General features: G+C 39.9%; 1 long non-coding RNA gene across 8 annotated transcripts in view; it reads right to left on the reverse strand.

Moving 5' to 3' along the window:
• Window positions 1–10,131, reverse strand: part of LOC147374592 (uncharacterized) — a 76,176-nt gene extending 66,045 nt beyond the window's left edge. For 5 of the 8 annotated variants that reach the window (XR_015162938.1, XR_015162935.1, XR_015162933.1 and 2 more), the window contains exon 1: window positions 10,032–10,131. This is a non-coding gene — a long non-coding RNA (uncharacterized LOC147374592). The remainder of the gene's footprint in view (window positions 1–10,031) is intronic. The other 3 variants (XR_015162939.1, XR_015162937.1, XR_015162936.1) reach the window with 1 other exon arrangement.
• Window positions 10,132–16,822: the final 6,691 nt, after the last annotated feature.

Below are 16,822 nucleotides of genomic sequence, written 5' to 3' on the forward strand. Positions count from 1 at the left end.
TTTGACTTTCTGTGACCCCATGGACTATGGCCCACCAGGCTCCTCTGTCCATGAGATTCTCCAGGCAAGAATACCGGAGTGGGTTGCCATTCCCTTCTCCAGGGGATCTTCCCAATCCAGGGATTAAATCCAGATCTCCTGCATTGCAGGCAGATTCTTTACCACCTGAGACACCAGATCTTTCCAAAAAGGTCTAAATCAGTTGTATTTGCTCTGGATGAGAATTTGATGAGAAGCCCAGAGATGGACCAGTCGGCCTCCTCAGTATTCATTTGCACGCTTTCAGTTGCAAGTAACCGTGACTCAAAGTGCTGAAGCACTGAGACCATGTGTGGAGACTGACCAACCACTGCCGGACTGGCTGGATCACCGGCTCTGTTACGCCGCCAAGGATCCAGGTTCTTGTACCTCTTGTACTCGTAGTATCATTTGTATCTAATCCATGAGAAACCAGGTAATGCCTAACGCCCACAAGACATCTTCACCCCCTTGCTTATGAATTAGCTAGCTTGCTTTCTTAGAGCCATGACGCTGGAGGTTGCTACTTATCCTTCCAACATCAAATAAAACCCATTTTGGGTTACTTTATATATGGGATTATTTGTACTGTTACTCCTTTCTAAATCCATGTTTGAGGGGGAAATATCTAATGCAAGATGTTACCCACAATGTAACATTACCCAAGATGTCAGAAATTGTAACAGCCGTGAATCCAATGTCTGTTTTCCAAATGAAAATTTTAAATGTAGAGCTTTAGGTTTTCTATAGAAAATTAGGGCCATATATCCATTCACATCATCACAACCACCCCTCAAAGAACCAAACCTAGAGCATCCTAATTGTTGACTTCTTGGCCTGGCCCTTCTCAAAGGCAGTAGGATTGAGAGAGTCTTGCAAATTATATACACATTCATGATTATATCTTTGCTTGAATCCCAGGAAACAAAGCTTCCTTAAAACAAAGCTGATCTTGCTGTAACACACACACTCACATACCACGTACACAAATTTTCACAGCTGCCTCATCTTTAGATAGGTTGACATCAAATGTCTTTTAAGACTATGGCAAACCCCTGAGGGTTTTCATGCTAAAGTATGTGATAGCTAATGTCAGACAATCCTAAGCAAATTATTTCACAACATCAAACGCCAAATACCTGAATACACAGAGGTTAGATGGCAGGGCAGCTGTACTGTATAACTCCAAGGAAGATCATGTACCCATGGACCAGAACTGTTCAGAGCAAACCCTAGACAGCTGTGCAAGGCAGCCCAGAAGGTGTTTTTCTTGCTGCCTCTAAACACAGAGCTCCACGTGACACAAGGATCTCCTGTCACTGCTCTTGTGAACTTGCTGGTTGTAAAACACAGGCTCTCCAGCTGCCAGAAGCCATCACTTTACCTTCCACACCCAGATGAGTGCACTTGAGCTGCCATTAACGTGTCAGAAATCCAGCCCCCTTCACCACGGACTTCAGCTACTTCTGAGGCCCCCAGGCTGCTGTCTCACGTGCTTTAGAAACAGATCCCTCACAGTCTTTAGCTCCAGCTTCTCCACCATGCCACTCTGCTGACGCCTCTTCAGTTTATGACCACTGCGAGTTAGGGTTAGACAGTGTGAACCTGGGGCCAAGAAGTACCTCTGCACTGCCCATCACCCCTGCATTGCTCCACCCATGAGCTGGAAGACAAGGTCAGTATCAGGGTAGTCATGTCCAGACTCCCCTCTGCCTCTGTCTGTTGGTTGAAGGGTCTGAAGAAGGGGATGGTGGTGGTGGTTTAGTCACATCTGACTCTTCGCGAGCCCATGGACTGTAGCCCATCAGGCTTCTCTGTCCATGGGATTTCCCAGGCAAGAATACTGGAGTGGGTTCCCATTTCCTTCTCCAGGGGATCTTCCTGACCCAGGGATCAAATCTGCGTCTCCTGCAGTGGCAGGCAAATTCTTTACCACGGAGACACTTGGGAAGCCAAAGAAGGAGATAGATTTGTGTAGTCTCACAACAGGAAATTCAAAGGGAACATAATTAAGTTCTCTAATTTGGGTATTGAAATCAAGGCAGCACCAGTCATTCTCCTACTGCATTTGCCTCTGTGATATTATATCACACAAGCATCCAGGGCTAGACGGTCCCTGTGGTTCCTATCTGGGGGACTCTGGACACTTGCCTTGGCAGGTAAGTGACTCCAAGGAGAGACTCGAGAGCTGGTGCAGCAGAGCCTGATTGGTAGAGGGACTTGGTGCTTCTGCCACCGCCAGACAGAACTTCACGGTGTTAGGAGATGCCACCAAACACTAAGTGGCTGCTTCTTTGACTGCTGGCTTAACACCTAAGCTCCTAGGGAGAGGAGAGTATGCTAACCTCCGGGAGTCCATCCTCAGAGGCAGAATTTCAATTAATTCTCTGCAGCAGAAGAGACGAATCCCCAAGTTTCACCAAGACCCTATGGAAGGATGTGGGGCAAAAGGAGAAAACGGAATTGTGTAGGGAAAGCATTACTTATGGCTATACATATACACATAGGGCCTAAGGGGCTTCCCAGGTGACACAGCAAAATATAGGCAACCTTGTGGAGTTCTCCACATGCCAACAAAAACCCACATGCCAGTGCAGGAGACACAGAAGATGCAGGTTTTATCCCTGGGTTGGGAAGATACCCTGGAGCAGGAAATGGCAACCCACCCCAGTTTTGTTGCCTGGAGAATCCCATGGACAGAGAAACCTGGCGGGCTACAGTCCATGGGGTTGCAAAGAGTCCAACTTGACTGAGCACGCACTCAAAGGGCCCAGCCTAAGTCTAGCTGTATCTTCAGGGTTCCTTGCCAGAGTCTCCTGTCCTAGCCCATGGATCTCCAGAACAACTTGAGATATTTCTATCAGTCTAAAGACCACACAGACCTTTGACATCTGTGAAAGCTACTTCTCTCACTTCCCAAGCTCATCCTCTGGTCCAAAGCCCAACTCCAGAGCCCTCATTCTCTGACAATCAACTGGGGGAGCACACACTGCTTTCAGGAGAACTCCACAAGGTTGCCTACATTTGCCAACTATGGTAGGATTACAGACAACTTTGACTTCCTTATTTATACCCTTTTATTTCCCAAAACACAGAGAATAAATATTGTTTTCATAACAAGGAAATGTAATAAATCATTTTCATTTAAAAAACCGAGAAACCCACTTCTGAGTAATGTTTGTTTGGGGGAGACTATTTTTCTCCAACAAAAATCAAATGTTCCTTGGAAAGATTCATTTCAATTAAACAAAACTTGAAACTTCACCAGTAGTTAAGATATCATATGTCTATATAAAACAATGTAATGGAAAAGAATGTTGCCTATAATCTAGCAAAACAGATACTCTTCTACTTGACTAAGATGCTCTGAATCAAAGGGGAAAAAACTAAGATAAATTCCCACTATGTTATTTACATATTGCTGCAGTAATGATTACCACAGATTTTTTAGTATTTTGTAAACAGCAACAATGTATTCTCTTATGGTACTGGAGGTCAGAAATCTAAAATCAAGATGTCAATAAGGCTGCATTTCTTTTGGAGATTGCAGGGAAGAATTTTTTTTTTTTTTTGCATCTTTTTTCAACCTCCAGAGGCCACTTGCCTTCCTTTCTTGGCTCACTCCAACTTCCCTATATCACTTCAAGCTTTTGCTTTCATCATCACTTCTATTGTTAACTCTGACTCTCTTCTCTCTTATAAGGACCTTTGTGTTTATACTGGGCCAACCTAGTTAATCCAAAATAAACTTCCCATCTCAAGATCCTTACCTTAATCCCATCTGCAAAATCCCCCTTTCCACATGAAGCTAAATCTTCACAGATTCTAGGGGTTAGGGCCTGGGTTTCTTTAGGGAAGACATTATTCAGCTTACTACACCCACCTTATATTTAAAACATGTTCTTGTTAAGGCACTCCCCAGATGTTACCAATATACACAAAATTCCAAAATGGAAAATGCTACTGTAATCAAAAATAAAAACCTCTCAAAGTCTCTTGACTTTTACATCTGAATTTTTTTTTAGAAAATTAGCTGGATAATCTCAGATTTGAAGCCAGTTAAACTCTCAAGTCTTTTGCCATGTAGACATAGTAAGAATACTTGTAAATAGGTTTATGATAAAGTTTTGGAAATAAAACATTTTGCAATTATTTCCTCATATGAATCTTTATTTCAGACATTTAATAATGTTTCCAGTGAATATTTGGACCTGTCTGTTTTCTAAAAGGAAGAAAACAAAAGAAATTATTGTGGTTTGACAGAGGCAAAGCATCAGAGTCTAGCTGGGAGTGCTGGTTTTGTCACTTATTAGTCATATGACTTTAGTCACCTCACCATATCCCCCTGTATAAAACTGAAACAATACTTCCTGCCTTGCCTGTCTGACAGGTGGGGGCAAGGAAAAATGAGATAATTGCAATCAGGCTATTATTATCATCCTACAAGGAGAGGCATTTGAACTGTCATCCTTTATTTTTAATTCAGATCACGAGGAGAAACACTTCAGTTTGGAGTTCATTGAGCTATTTCCTAGAATTCAGACCAAGGAGAATTGAATCTGAAATTTCTTCTATCTTCACATAGCCTCACAGGAAGAAAAAAAAGGATCAGCTTAAAAGTAAGAAATATGTTTGTCATATCTATGAACTCGATTTATTTAGTAAAGAGAGCTCAGTACACTTATCAGTAAAGCTGACTTACTCTAACATTACTCCTTCCACCGCCAAAAAAATTTTTGTCAGCTTTTCACAGAACAACGGAACGTCACAAAAAAACAAAACAAATGAAAAAAAAATAAAGGACAAACAAAAACTTGTCTTCCATATCTAGATGGCCTGAAACAAGTATTTTGATTTCCCTTCTGTTCTCTAGGATAAAAACCACTGCACTGTAAAATGTTTTCATTCATGCAATAAAAATCAATTGGCTTCAACAATCTTATACCTAGCTGCCTATCCTTCCACAAATTATGGCTTGAACATAAAACTTTCAAGAGCTTCTTTAACAGATCACAGTCATAACTGGTATTTCCTTCCCCCCAATTTTGGTGTGTACATGCTCGAAATTTCATCCCCTTAAGACCTAGGTGATTTAGCATTTCCAGAAGAGCTCCTGAGAGTGAAGCTGGCAGTCAAATGTAGGAATCAGACAGCTTTGTGTAACTTAAAGAAAGCCTCCTTCAACATCTATTTAATGTTAGAGCCATCACGTTTCTCTTTGACAAGATTGTCTGCATTAAGGTTTCTCAAGAAAGCCAGGGGACTAATTTATTTTTGCCATCATGATTGACTGCAGAGCAGCTGTCAGGCAACTGAAGTGTCTCCAATCTCCAATACAAATTACTCTGGATGGTTTTTAAGATAAACGTGCCAAGCCTGTTATGCCTAGCAGCTCTGACTGGAAAATGGGCAATTGATTTACATGAAAAAATAAGAGGATCTCTTTGGGATCTTCATAATAACACTGCCATGGGGCTTTTGCTGATGGCTGAGAAGCCACAGATATATCATGTACACCTAGAAAATTAAGGAAGCTATTCTATGCACACCTCTTTGTAGTTCATAATTTGGCAGCGTAAAATTGAGCTTGTCTAAAGCAACAGACTGCAAAAGAAGGCTACCATGAGACTCTTAGAAAATGCTTACTAAAAAGATTAATCAGGTAATACTGTGAACCTTTGTTTCCATCAATTGTTCTTAATGCAGATAAATTCCAAAGGAGGATAATGTATTTCTCCCCTCACTTTTTCAAAGAGGTAAGTTGTGTTCTTGCAGTAAGGAAATCAGTGTGTTAACTACGGTGGACAATGTGTTACCTGGATCATGAGGAGGTTGTATAAAAAGCAATTTGAATGAAGGACAAAGGGCCTAGGTTTTGAAGGGAAAAAACATCTATGAGATAAATCTATTTATATTGGTTTTAGCCTTTTTATTTTTAGGGGCTTCCATGGTGGCTCAGATGGTAAAGAATCTACATGCCCTGCAGGAGACCCAGGTTCAGTTCCTTGGTTGGGAAGATCCCCTGGGGAAAGGAATGGCTACCCACTCAGTATTCTTGCCTGGAGAATCCCATGGACAGAGGAGCCTGGTGGGCCACAGTCCATGGGGTTGCAAAGAGTGGAACATGACTGAGCAACTAACACTTTCACTTTGGTTTTCATTTTTATGTAGCTGTGGATGTTTCCTTAAAGCAGTTTTTCATTGTTGATTATAAAAAAATCTTGGGTATCTTAACCGTTACAATTGACAGTGCAAATGAAGACTAAGAATGTCTGAATAGCTGAGAGGGGATGTGAGCTAGAAGCAGTCAAGGTCCTTGGTATAGAGAGGACGTTATATGCCACCAGAGAACAAAAGGACCTCTTGACAAAGCAGCTATCAGAACGGTACTGAGGGCAGAGAACCATGGAAAGGTATTCCGACCCTGGAAAGGTACTGGCAAGGAAAGGTATTGCTTATTTTGAGAATTATTGAGTATTACCCTTTACCAAGCAGTGCAGTAGGTGCTGGAGATATAGTAAATAAGACAAGCCCTCTCTTTCCTCAGAGCTCAGAGTACAGCAGGGGAAGAAATAAAGTTAACTCGGCTTATCAAAACTCTTGGAACTCAGCTCAAGTGGAGGCTTAGAGGAAATGTTATGGTGTAAATGCTAATACTGGGAAATTAGAAATGTTATAAATAATGGTCTAAAATACAACCATAGAAGCTGAAAAGAATAAAAGAGTAAGTTAAATACCAAGCAGAAAGAGCAGAAGTCAATAATATAAAACAGAAAAACAATAGAGAAAATTGATATACTCAAAAGCAAATTATTTTAAAAGACGACAAAATTAATTAAGACTAGGCCAGATGATCAAAACAAATTTTTTAAAAGGAAAATACAAATTATTCATGTCAGAGGTGAAAGAGGAAATGTACGACAGAGCCTCTAGACATTAAAAGAATAACCAAGAGCTATGATGAACATTCTACCAAGTCATCAACACTGAATGACATAAAATAAGCAAGTCAAAGTTTTCAAAGTAAAAGAAACTTGAACCTAGCATTTTATATCTAGCCAAATTTTCACTCAGTATGAGAGTAATAAACACAAATCATCTCAGGCACTAAGGTCTTCAGAGGTTTCCTCCCACAATGACTTCTATCAGAAACAATTCCAATTTCCTAACTATGACTCAAAATCCAGAACCAGTAAGGACAAAGACATATGTATTTGATTACATTAAAGCATAAATTACAAGGCAAAACCCACCATAAAGTAAAAAAGTGAGAAAAGGCAGATTACAGAAAAAGAAATTGAAATGCCATTCAAATCTATGAAAAAAAACTCAATCTAGCTTGTAATAAGAGAAGTGCAAGTTATTATTGAGATATAATTTCTCACCAAAACAAAAAAAGAATAAGAGATATAAACATTATACTAAAAAAACTCAACAACTTGGACAAAATAAATAAATTCCTTGAAGAACAAATATTATCAAAACTGACAGGAGAATAAATAGAAAATCTGAATATTCCCTTTAATATACTTACTTATGCATTAAGTAAATTGACTTTATAGTTTAAAACATTCTCACAAAGAAAATTTCAGACCTAAATAGCTTCACCTGTGAGTGCTATTAAATATTCAAGGAAGATATAGTACCCATCTTATACCAACTCCTTCAGAAAATAAGTGATAATAGGTTATATCCAAATAATTTTATAAGACCAGCTTAAATTAATATGAAAGTCTGAGAATAACAGTGAAAGTAAAGTTGAAGATTAATATCAATATCCCTCATGATACATATAAATATTCTTCTAAAATTTGCAAACTAAACATAGAAATAGATAAAAGGATAAATGACAAAATCAGGTTTATCACACATGAATGTGAGGTGTTAAGCAGTGTCCATTAATCAATATTTGTTAATAAATGTAATTCACCAAATTAACAAATTAAAAAGGAAAACATACAAGATCATCTCAACAAATGCAGAAAAATGTTAAAATTCAAAACCTGTTGTTGATAAAAACTCTCATTAAACCAAGCATACGAGAAAACTTCCTCCAACTGATAAAAAGCATCTATGAACAGCCTACATTTAACCTCATGCTTAATGGCAAATGGTTTTCTCCTAAGATAAGGTACTATGCAAGGGTGTCTGGGTTCATCACTTCTGTTCAACAATACACTGAATCCGATGTTCCAATAAAGCCAGGAAAAAAGAAAGCATATAAAGTGCAAAAAGAAAAAAGGAAAAATTTTCTGTTTTCAGATAATACAATCATTTACATAGGAATTCCCAAGGAATTTAGGAGAACAACCACAAGACTGGATAGATGAATTTAAAAGATCACAAAATGCAATTATAAAATTGAATTGTATCTCTGTATACAAGCAACCAACAAATGGAAGATTAAATTTAGAAAACGATCACTGATAAGAGCACTCAAAAATAAAATATTTAGGGATACATGGAATTAAAGATGTGCAATATCTTTATACTGAAAAATCAAAACATTGCTGAGGGAAATTTTAAAAATCAAAATATGTGAAGAGATATATACCATGTTTGTGAATTGGGAAAAAATCAGTATTAGCCGTTAAGACCTCAATTGTCTCCAAATTGATTTGTGAAAGGAGGGAAAGGGGCGGATAGACACTCTAGATGACGAAGAAGGGACTCAGGTGCTGGGATGTGACAGCGACCAGCTGAAACCAAGGTGGCTTGGCGAATAATCCAGTCGCTAACCTTTGTCTCATTGAACCTTCACCTGAATACTAAATATCATTTGCCCTTATGCCATGGCAGTTCTGAGACCATAAAAGCCGAAACATGAGCAGTCACCCAATTCCTGGAAAATCCCCACCCTTCCCTAGAATAGCAAGAATATTCCTCCCACTTGTTGGCCTATGAAATTACTTAGCCCATAAAAACCAAAGACTCATGCCCTGGCCCCCTCACTTTCTGAGAGGTTTCACATTGTGTCTATGGAGAGTGCATCCCTCTAAATAATCTTGCTTGTGCTTTTCTTTGGCTTGCTCTTGAATTTTTCCTGCCCAACACTAAGAACCCTCACTTGGCAGTCCATCTTAAGGACCCTTGTGGGTTCCAGGACATGACACGTCCACTCTGTGGCAATGATTTATAAAATCAAAGCAAGATCAATTATAGTCCCAACAGATTTTCTGGAAGAAATGGACAAGCTGATTCTAAAACTTATTTGGAAATGTAAAGACACTAGAATCATCAAGACAATTCTGAAAAACAAAAATTTCAAGACTCACACTACTTCAAGACTTACTATAAGAATTTCTAAGTAAACAATCTTCTCACCTGAAAAGAGGCAGTTATACTTCTTTTCTGATCTTTATGTCACAAACTTCTGGCTTCTAAAATATATAAATAACTGCTACAATTCAATATGAAAAAGAAAGCAATCTAAATAAACGTAAACAGGTGATAGATAGGAATAAACCTTCCCAAAGGAAGACAGAAAAACACCAATGAGCTCATGAAAAGGCCTCAAGGTAACTTATTACAGAAATGCAAATTTAAAAAGCAATGACATTCCATTACACAAACACTAAAGGCTAGAATTATAAATCTGTTTCAAACTGACTGCCCCAAATATGGGTGAGGATGGACAGCAACTGGAACTCACACGTATTGTTGATTAGATTGTAAAATGGTTATTGGGCTGCACCCCACAGGCCTGCAAGCCCTGTACCTGCCCAGCTTCAAGATCAGAGAAAGAGCTTGGAGTTGGCGGTGACAGAAGCATCATTGGTTTAATCCAGGGGTCCCCAATCTTTTTGACAACAGGGACCAGTTTTGTGGAATATTTTTCCATGAACTCAGGGGTAGAGGGATAGTTTTGGGATGATCCAAGTGCATGACATTTATTATGCACTTTATTTCAATTATTTATTTATTATTATTATATCAGCTCCACTTCAGATCATCAAGCATAGTAACCTGGAGTTTGGGGACCCCTGGTTTCATGGATAGAGGATCTTACTTACATTTCTGAAGCAAGGTCCTGGAGCAACACCCGACGGTGTGTGACTGGTGGGCAGAACACGGCGGCACTTCACACTCTCGCGGGAGGGGAGGTTACCACTTACGGAGGCATTAGCGTCAGGTGGCTCATCGGTTACCAGGGAAACTAGCAAAGGGGCACGCCCCTTACGGCTCCTGTGAGTGGCTAACAGGTGGAGATGTTCTGACTTAAAGGTTAGAACAGTTACTGACTGGGGCCGGGGGCAGGTTTGTAGTTAGGTGAGTGGTGTGAGTAGGTAGGTGTAGGTGAGGCAGACACAGGTGGAGCAGGGAATGTACAGAGAACAAACAGAAGAGCCACCTTGAGTGGCCTGATCAGTGGTTCATCAACTTTGAGCCCTGTCTGCACGTTCTTATGTTATACGTCTACCCTGGGTGCCTGCGTGTAGTCATATCGGACTCTCTGCGACCCCGTGACTGTAGCCTGCCAGGCTCCTCTGTTCATGGGACTTTCCAGGCAAGAATTCTGGAGTGGGTTGCCATTTCCTCCTCCAAGGGATCTTCCTGACCAAGTGATTGAACTCTCCTCTCCTGCTTCTCTTGCATTGGCAGGTGGATTCTTTACCTGCCACCACTGAGCCACCTGGGAAGCCCATACATCTATCCTATGATCCGGCAACTCTTTCCCCAGGCATTTACTCACAGAAACAAAAATACATGCCCTCGAAAAGAACTGTACAAGAAAGTTCACAGTAGGTTTCTTTACACTTGCCAAAAACTACAGACAACCCAAATGTCCATCAATAGGAGAAAGAATAAACAAACACTGGTATATTTGTGCAAGAGAATGCTACTCAGAAATTTTTAAAACAGGAATAATCTATTAAGGCATGCACCAACATGGATGAGTCACAAAACACTATTCTAAGCCAAAGAATCCAAATAGTATGATTTCATTTACATAAACTTCTAAGACAACTAATAATTCTGATAAAATAATTTTGGTGGAATTCAAAATTGCCTCTGGGGGTTTGGGACTATTGTTAACTGGGAAGGGGCATAAGAGAGCATGCTAGAGTAATGGAAAAACACTTTTTTTTTGGCCACGTGTCATGTGGGATCTTAGTTCCCCAACCAGAAATTGAACCAGTACCCCCTGCACTCGAAGGGCAGAGTCTTAATCACTGGACCAGCAAAGAAGTTCCAAAAAGCACTATTTCTTGATGGCAATATGGTTACATGAAAGCATGTATTTGACAAACCTTATTTAGCTTTAAGATACATACATTACTCTGCATGTAAATTCAGACAGGTCTCAGGCAAAATGGTAAAATGTCAATATTGCTTATATCTAACTGGTGAATACCTAAGTGTCTGTTTATTCATCTCAGTTTTTCTGCAAATTGAAATAATACAGAATGTAAAAAAAGGAAAGAAACCAACATTTTCAACAATTATTCTGCAAAACTAGCTTTCTATGTACTGACAGCCTTAAGGAGGTACCATAGAACACTGGGTACCCAAAGGTTGGTGGATTGGAATGGGTGCTTCAGAAAAAAAATAGTGTGCTATTTTATCTGTTTACAAGGGACAGGGAACTTCATACTCAGTTTTAGATCACAGAGTTTAGTAACACACAGCTTACTTAGGGTTTTCTAAATCTCACAGTCAATAGTTGCAGGATAAATTAAATCTATAGAAAGTCATTTGCTGAGTATCAGCTGCAAGAAGCACTGTCTTAGAAGAATTCAGTTCTAAATGTTATAGTTCCCCTCAAATAAATACTGATCTTAAGAATAGCTGAGTGTGAATACAGTTTAAAAGGAACCATAGCTTTACTATTTTTGCTTTATAGATAGATGTGCCACTCCCCCAAATTATTTGGTAAAATAAAATTTTGTACATCAATCACTTTCTGGTCTCAAAGTTTTGCGGACTCAGTTCAGTTCAGTTCAGTCACTCAGTCATGTCCAACTCTTTGCGACCCCATGGACTGCAGCACGCAAGGCCTCCCTGTCCATCACCAACTCCCAGAGTCCACCAAACCCACGTCCATTGTGTCGGTGATGCCATCCATCTCATCCTCTGTCATATGCTTCTCCTCCTGCCTTCAATCTTTCCCAGATCAGGGTCTTTTCAAATGAGTCAGCTCTTCGCATCAGGTGGCCAAAGTATTGGAGTTCAACATCAGTCCTAATAATGAATATTTAGGATGGATTTCCTTTAGGATTGACTAGTTGGATCTCCTTGCAGTCCAAGGGACTCTCAAGAGTCTTCTCCAACACCATAGTTCAAAAGCATCAATTCTTCGGTGCTCAGCTTTCTTTATAGTCCAACTCTCACATCCATACATGACTACTGGAAAAACCATAGCCTTGACTAGATGGACCTTTGTTGACAAAGTAATGTCTCTGCTTTTTAATATGCTGTCTACGTTGGTCATAACTTTTCTTCCAAGGAGTAAGCATCTTTTTATTTCATGGCTGCAGTCACCATCTGGAGGGATTTTGGAGCCCCCCAAAATTAAAGTCAGCCACTGTTTCTCCATCTATTTGCCATGAAGTGATGGGACAGAATGCCATGATCTTAAGTTTTCTGAATGTTGAGCTTTAAGTCAACTTTTTCACTCTCCTCTTTCACTTTCATCAAGAGGTTCTTTAGTTCTTCACTTTCTGCCATAAGGGTGGTGTCATCTGCATATCTAAGGTTATTGATATTTCTCCCAGCAATCTTGATTCCAGCTTGTGCCTCATCCAGCCCAGTGTTTCTCATGAGGTACTCTGCATATAAGTTAAATAAACAGGGTGACAATATACAGCCGTGACATACTCCTTTTCCTATTTGGAACCAGTCTGTTGTTCCATGTCCAGTTCTAACTGTTGCTTCCTGACCTGCATACAGGTTTCTCAAGAGGCAGATCAGGTGGTCTGGTATTCCCATCTCTTCCAGAATTTTCCACAGTTTATTGTGATCCACACAGTCAAAGGCTTTGGCATAGTCAATAAAGCAGAAATAGATGTTTTTCTGGAACTCTCTTTCTTTTTTGATGATCCAGTGGATGTTGGCAATTTGCTCTCTGGTTCCTCTTGTGGACTCAAGTAAGATATAAAGTTTTCAGTCATAAATAAATGTTTGATATTTCAGAGTTCTCATCATTTTCTCTAAACTGTCTTCATTATCTGTAACTTCTAGCATTTGTAGTTTCTCTGCCCCAATAGAGATTTAGAAATATCATTTATTGAACACTTTGTGTTAACACCCAGCCCTCAGGGGCCTCAGTTGAGGCAGCAGGAGTGGGAAGCATATTCACCTACAACATCATAGAAGGGGCCTCACTATTGGTCTGAGAGACCGGTGGAGCTAGAATTGGATTGCAGCATTGATTCATTCTGTGTCTTTGGTGGCTGGAGCACTAATAACAAACTTGGAATTGTTGAAAGCAATATTTTTGACCCTGGGACCTGGGAAGCAGAGAGAGCCAGGTGACAGTAAGAAGGAAGAGAAAAGCAAGACAAACAAGCAGGAAATCCTGAGAGAATAGTTCTAGCTCCTTTGGTTCCTAAAGATCAGCTGGAACTCTCCTAATTCCCCATTTTCCAGTATGCTCGTTCAAAGAGGTTGGTGTAATGGCAAACCCCAAACACATAGACTTGTGTTATTATTAGGGAGAATGTGTATGTATATCTGACCTCAAAATATCTGTGATATCTAACAGTCAAATTTCTGCTCCATGAAAATTAACATTTGAATATAGTTATAGAGGAGTTTCCCTGGTGGCTCAGTGGTAAAGAATCTACCTGCAATGCACGAGACCCGGGTTCAATTCCTAGGTTGGGAAGGTCCCCTGGAGAAGGAAATGACAACCCACTCCAGTATTCTCACCTTGGAAATTCCATGGACAGAGGAGTCTGGCGAACTAGTCCATGGGGTCACAAAGAGTTAGACACAGCTGAGCGACTACACAACAATAATAACAATAATGTGGAGACTCCTGGTGTAAGACTGTAAAATTACTTTCCTCAGATCTTCCTTGCTGGGATGAAGCTCCCACTTGGACATATTGAGTGTTCTGTTTAAGGGCGGTCAACTCTACATACATCCAATAATATTCTAGAGCTCTTACTGTGTCAGATCCTCTTCTAAATGTGCTAGTTGGGTTATCTCAGTTTATCCTCATAACCACTCCATGAAGATGGTAGAATTGTAACCACACTAAGAGTGAGAAAGGGGAGTCATAGTAAGAGTTTAGTGACTTGCCCACAGGTAGGAACAGCACTCAAGCCAGGTGGGCTGACCTAGGTCTGGCTCCTAACCATTTACCACTGCGTGGAGGTACCATAAATTATCGTTTAACTTCATATGCATTTAAACTTTAGATTATGGTGTTGTTATAGTTGAAGCTGGAGGAGGGGAAGAAGGAAAGAACTGAACAAAAGATAATTGATGGGCATTCCCTTCATTTGTCTTCATCTAGGATTACAAGGTGGAGAAGGCAATGGCACCCCACTCCAGTACTCTTGCCTGGAAAATCCCATGGACAGAGGAGCGTGGTGGGCTGCGGTCTATGGGGTTGCACAGAGTTGGACACGGCTGAAGTGACTTAGCAGCAGCAGCAGGATTACAAGGTAAAACCACTAATGAGTGTGCAGGGCTGCATTGTCATTCAAGGTGCCTTCCCCCTACCAAAGGGCTGAAAGTTTGGGTTATAAGATGGACTGCAGGACAAGTGCACACTGTGGCTTGGAATGTCATACTCCTCCATTTCACTAGCCTTTCACATCAACAAGTAGGGATGGGAGAAAAATGAGATGCTGCAGTTCAGCAATGGCTGAGCCAATGCAGGAGATGCAAGAGATGCAGGTTCAATCCTTGGGGTCAGGAAGATCCCCTAGAGGAGGAAATGGCAACTCACTCCAGTATTCTTGCCTGGGAAATCCCATGGACAGAGGAGCCTGGCGGGCTACAGTCTATGGGGTCTCACAGAGTTGGACACAACTGAGTGACTGAGCACATGTGAGCTAGGTGTAGGAGGGAGAAATGTTTTAAGGATCAAAACTCCAGCCATTCTGACTGCCTCGATTTCCTATTTGAGTTATCAAAGGAATTAACCTGATGCACAATTGCAGTAAAAAGGCAAGTATATCTGTGTTGTCGGTGTCAGACATGAATCACTATTACAAAATTAATAAACAGGAAGCTAAATTAAACAGAGTAGGATGATCAGAAGAGGGTGCTCTCATGCCCTGTCATGATAGCAGAGCCCAACAGGAAGAATAAAGACTCTTCTTCCTTCCTGGCCAGTACTGGGTCACTGAAAAGGCTCGGGTTCTTGGTTTATTGTAGCCCTCCCAACTTTCTTTCCCTCTGTAAAGTATGCTGTTTCCCTTGCTGTGGGGGGATTTGCATACAGCTCTCCATCATTGTAGGCTCTGAATTGCAATTCTCTGTTGATCTGGAATGAACCCATCTTTGCTGGAGAAATAGTTGGCAGCCTGTTTGTTTCAGGCAAAAGTATCATTTAGAATTATCTTCATTACTTCCAACCTTCACTCATTTCTCTCTCTGTCCTAATGTTTACTAAATAAAAGATATTAAATAGATGTACGGTTTAGGATGGCAAGGAATTCATGACCCAGTGTCGCCCAGTATCCCATTAAAATTCTAATTTTAAAAAAGGAAAACCTCCTAACAATAATGAAACTTAACTAGAATAATTAAAAACTTTTCTATGCATGCAGAGACATTTATGCTAATTATGACCTACGGAAGATGCTTCTTCATTTATCCCAAAGACTAATGGGAAAATTATATTGGAAAATGGTTTAATAAAGAACCAAATGAAAATAATTTTTATTTCTAAAGGATATCTTCAAAAAGATACAAAAAGACATGGCCTCTAAGACATGGAAATGGAAAAGTATAAGCAAAAGAGAGATGAAGATGGAAAATGAAAAGGATATCTGTGCACATAAAAGCTAAAAATGGAGCAAAAAGGAAAAATTTGGTGAATTTTATTCCACACAAAAAGTTTAACTTCACAAACCAAGTGAAATACACATGACAAGTTGGGGAAATGATTGGCAGCATATATGATGAAAACCGATTAATAGCTTCTTTGTAAATAGCTCTAACAAGAAAAATGCCACGTGAGGGAAAAAAGGACAAATAATGATGTAAGAAATGCAATTTCTGCTAAACATAAAAGAATCAGTCTAATAATCAAAGAAATGCAAATTGTCGTTCAGTGAGAAATTCTTTTTACATTTATTTAATCAAATGAAAAAGATGTCACAAGGCTGAGATGAAAGGGATCCTGTCATACAATGCTAGCTTGAAAAAAATTATTACAACTTTAGGAAGGGTAAGTTTGCTCTTTAAAGCACAAGTCATAAAATATTTCATAATTCTGAACCCTTAAACTTCAAGGGAATTTGTACTCAAGGAAATAATCAAATTCTCACCAATGTGTACATATTACGAGTTCAAGGTGGCAGTATTTCAAAGAGGAAAATATTTGAAAACCACCTATGCTTTTAATAATTGGAATTGGTTAAATAACTTTTGTACTTAATAATGAAAATTATTTTATGGCTGTTTACAGTGGCATTTTTCGGGGGACTTCCCTGGCAGTCTGGTGGTTAAGAATCTGCCTTGCAATGCAGGGGATTTGAATTTGATCCCTGGTCAGGGAACTACAGAGAAAGCAATGGCACCCTACTCCACTACTCTTGCCTGGAAAATCCCATGGATCGAGGAGCCTGTTAGGCTGCAGTCCACGGGGTCGCGAAGAGTCAGACACGACTGAGTGACTTCA

The sequence above is a fragment of the Bos grunniens genome, chromosome 4 (genome assembly GCF_055505025.1).
Source record: "Bos grunniens cultivar Pamir isolate PY7600 chromosome 4, Bosgru_T2T1.0, whole genome shotgun sequence".
NCBI lineage: Eukaryota > Metazoa > Chordata > Mammalia > Artiodactyla > Bovidae > Bos > Bos grunniens.